This window comes from Helianthus annuus, chromosome 7 (assembly GCF_002127325.2).
Source record: "Helianthus annuus cultivar XRQ/B chromosome 7, HanXRQr2.0-SUNRISE, whole genome shotgun sequence".
In the NCBI taxonomy this organism is placed as follows: domain Eukaryota; kingdom Viridiplantae; phylum Streptophyta; class Magnoliopsida; order Asterales; family Asteraceae; genus Helianthus; species Helianthus annuus.
In genome coordinates, this window is record NC_035439.2 from 89,696,585 (window position 1) to 89,700,623 (window position 4,039).

The 4,039-nt window shown below is 41.1% G+C and overlaps 1 non-coding gene across 1 annotated transcript; it reads right to left on the reverse strand.

Annotated features, from left to right (window-relative positions):
• Positions 1-3,573: 3,573 nt before the first annotated feature.
• On the reverse strand, positions 3,574-3,680 carry LOC118480718. The gene has a single exon (XR_004863696.1). It is a non-coding gene; the product is annotated as a small nucleolar RNA R71 (small nucleolar RNA).
• Positions 3,681-4,039: the final 359 nt, after the last annotated feature.

The window sequence follows — 4,039 nt, forward strand, 5'->3', positions numbered from 1 at the left end:
GGTATGCGATTTCTAGTGTGAGACCCTAGGTGGATTGACCCATATTTGAACCTAAATTGCATGATAAGGGCTCGGAACCGGGTTTGGGTTTAAGAGGATCGAAATACTTGCAATCGCAACTAACACATGTCTCGATTTTAATGAATGAACATAAGCTTTTGGCCGGAACGACTATCTTGATTATGATTCCGTTTGCATAATTCTTTTTCGAGGACGAAAAAAGAGTAAGAGTGGGGATATTTGATGTATTGTAAAATACATCGGTATTCGCGTCGGTTTTAGTCGTTAGTTATTCGTTTTTAGTATCGTTTTTAGATAGATTGTACATACTTTTGATTTAATTGTTTTTCTAGGTCTTTACAGCCAAAAGGAGCGAAAACGAGTCAGAATCTGGAAAGGCGGAAGGCTGGAACGGAAATCGAGGAGTCGGGAGCTGAAACGAAGAGAAAATGCAGTTCTAGAGCTCCCAGGCGGGCCGCATAAGCTTATAAGGATCTCCAGGCAGGCCGCATTAACTTAAAAAGAAAATTCAGAGTTGTTTAAGTCCAGGCGGCCCGCATCAACTTATCCCATACATCAAAGCGGGCCGCGAAAGTTATAAAAATGGTTTCCGGTTTTGAACTTCCAAGCGGGTCGCGTAGACTTACCATTTCATCTCATGCGGGCCGCGAGAATTGGTTAAACATGCACTCCAAGCAGCAGCTAACGGCTAGTAGGGTTTTTGAAAGTTATATAAGGTTATCATCTTCATCAGCCGGAAAAAAACGAACAATAGACGAATTTCGAGTTCTTAGGCGACCTTTGGAGGCTGTTGAAGACTGTTGAAGGCTACGGTATTGCTGGGAATCATCGGGTAGCATCTTGGAGCGCTCGGGAGTAGAGATTACGGGTTTAAACCTCCTGTTTCTTTGTTTTCGTTCGTTTATATTTTGTTGCATGATGAATTCAGAATTTAGTATGACTTTGTTTACATTCTTGATTATGTTTTCCGGCTAAAAAACCGTAAACTACCTAGGCTAATGACTATGGCATAACAAAGTTTGGATTTTTTATTTGATTTTTGTCGTGGTTGTGGATCTTTCTTGTATTGTAAACGCTATGGGAATTTAACTTGGTGCATATGTGTGCTTGTGATTGTTTAATTGTTGTTTATTGCTTCGTTTGATTCTTGGTGACGGTCTTTATCACGGAATAGAGTCGGGCTAGGGTTTTAGGTTTTGGTGAGTGTCTATATCATATAATAAATCTCTAATCCTTTAGGGTGAAAATCACGTGAAGTAACCTTAGAAACAATATTCGGTAATTTAATAAAATCAAGTGTGCTGCTAAACTCGTCGCTGTGAGGCTCGAGGGTATTAATAGGTCTCGGTTTGGTTATAAGTCCTTAACATTCCATTGTCTATTAAACCAAGATTAAAACCCGTAGTTGCTTTAGACGTTCGCGTGGCAAGGTAGAGCGTCTTACATAGGCACTTTCAAGAAACTAGAGGACTGAAAGGAAAATCTAGAAAACCGGTGAGCATAACATCCTAGGTAGTGCCACAAGAATCGCCTTGAGAGTGTTTGAGGGGCTTAGTGGTGTCTTAATAGGTTTAGCATTTAAAGATCCCGGTTCCACACCACAAAACTATCAAATAGAAATCCATCCTGAGTTTAGCTTGCGTCTAGCCTAGGTAGTCTTCATCACCGCTGGTCAAAACCTTCGTTCGAGTTCGTGTTTAGTCTTCTAGCATTATTTTATTATTTTATTTAGGATATTTAGAAACCCCCCCCCCCAATTAATAAACAATTTAGTATGTCGTGTCAGTCTTAGTCTAGATAGAGTCGTAGCGTAATCAGTAGAGTCTCGTGGGTTCGATACTCGGACTTGCTTTAGCTTTACTACATTGATCGGTTCACTTGCCGGTCGTGTGGTTTAGGGTTTAGATCGAGTCTTAGTTTTATAAATTTAAAGCTTAGAGAGTCTAGAATTAGGGTAATTTTAGTTGTTTTAATTAACCCACATTTAGCACATCAGTATTGGATGGCGGGGGTCCAAACTCTTTGATCCCCTCATAAGTTAAACTACTATTAATACTATAACCCGGTTATTTAGGATTGTATCCCTGCTGACTCAGACTACTTAATCGAGGGTAACGTCACCTCCAAAAGAGGGGCCTACCATAATTTGCATTAATAACTTAATTAATTATCTTTCAATAATCCGACCCTTTAGGATTGTATCCTTGCTGACTCAAACTACTGGGTTGAGGGTAACGTCGCCTTCAAAAGAGGGGCCTACTACAATAACTAAGATAATCTCTTAAACAAGTGCAAAAGTGCAAAAATAATCAAAGGTTATACTAACACACGAGTCGGATCCAAGTGATTCATCTTGTCTATTTGTTTTTATTTTATTTTATTTTTCAGCATTTAGTTAGTTTTATTTTCTTAGTTTAAAACCTTTTTTCTAACATTTTGATTTGATTAGACGTTGAGGATAAACCGGTACTAAAAGCTCTTGTGTCCTTGGACGACCACGGTATCTTACCAACACTATACTACGTCCACGATGGGTGCACTTGCCCATATGTGTGTTTAGTGTTAGTAAATATCGTGTTTTATAAATTTAAAACTTGGCTAAAGTGTAAAAACGGCTTAAAATATACACCTAAAATATATTGCACTTCACACGCATCAAGTTTTTGGCGCCGTTGCCGGGGACACAAGGATTTTAAGAAAGTTAAGAATCAACGGCCTAATCATTCTTTTTTATTTTCTTTTTTATTTTTTACGATTTTCTTAGTTTTTCAGCTTCTGCAGAGCTCAGCACGGGCCGTGCCTGGTCGGACACGGGCCGTGCCCAGCAGTTTTACTGGCAGTTTTTAGTTTTCCGAGTTACAGAAGGCTGACCACGGGGCCGTGTCGGTGCAACACGGGGCCGTGTCCAACTCTCCAGTAACAGGGGTCCGGAAAACAATCACTGTAACTCCGACCACGGGCCGTGTTCACCGAGCACGGGGCCTTGGTGAACTTTCTGACCAACATTCTTTTTTGTTTTTGTTGCAGGACTTGGAACCAGACGCCACCTCTACGTAGTGTATGAGCTCCAGTTCTAACAAAGACATAAAAGAACCTCTCAAAGAACCCGAACGCTTTCTCAGAAAAAGATTAAAAGCTAAAAACCAAGATAAAGTTTCGGGGAACCTACCTCCAATGGCGGACCAACGTACCCTCATGGATTACCTACGACCCACCGTAGGTAATCTCGGCGCCGCTATCAATGCACCGAATGTCGAAGCCAATAACTTCGAACTTCGGCCGCATTTGATACAGATGCTTCAAAACTCTGCAACCTTCCATGGGCTTGCGGACGAGGATCCCCACCTACATATTACTAATTTCTTAGAAATATGTGACACCTTTCGGATCAATGGAGCATCAAATGACGCCATCCGCCTACGAATGTTTCTTTTTTCACTAAAAGACCGAGCAAAGGCTTGGCTTAACGCCCTCCCAGCTGGATCGGTAAACACCTGGGATGAACTAGCCCAAAAATTTCTATATAAGTATTTCCCTCCCGCTAAAACGGCTAAATTAATGACTGAAATTAATACATATTCACAAGAGGACGGGGAATCCTTATATGAAACTTGGGAAAGGTTCAAGGAGCTATTGCGAAAGTGTCCACATCACGGCCTTACGATATGGCAACAAGTATCCACTTTCTATTATTGCCACACACAAGGCAAACACTTGACTCTAGCTCCGGGGGACTTTTAGGTAATCGCCGCCCGCACGAAATATATAATCAAATTGAGGAAATTACTCAAACCAATTTTCAGTGGCACACTCCCCGAGGCAATAAATCTATTGCCCCGGGCGCCCATAAGGTTGATGAAAGCACTTCTTTGCAAGCCCAAATCGAGGCCCTTTCTTCAAAAATTAAAAAGTTAGAAATGACAAAACGGTCTCGGTTATGGCTTGTGAAGGGTGTGGTGGGCCACATGAAAATTGGAGTTGTATGAAAGAAACAGATGATCAACAAGAGTCGGTAACT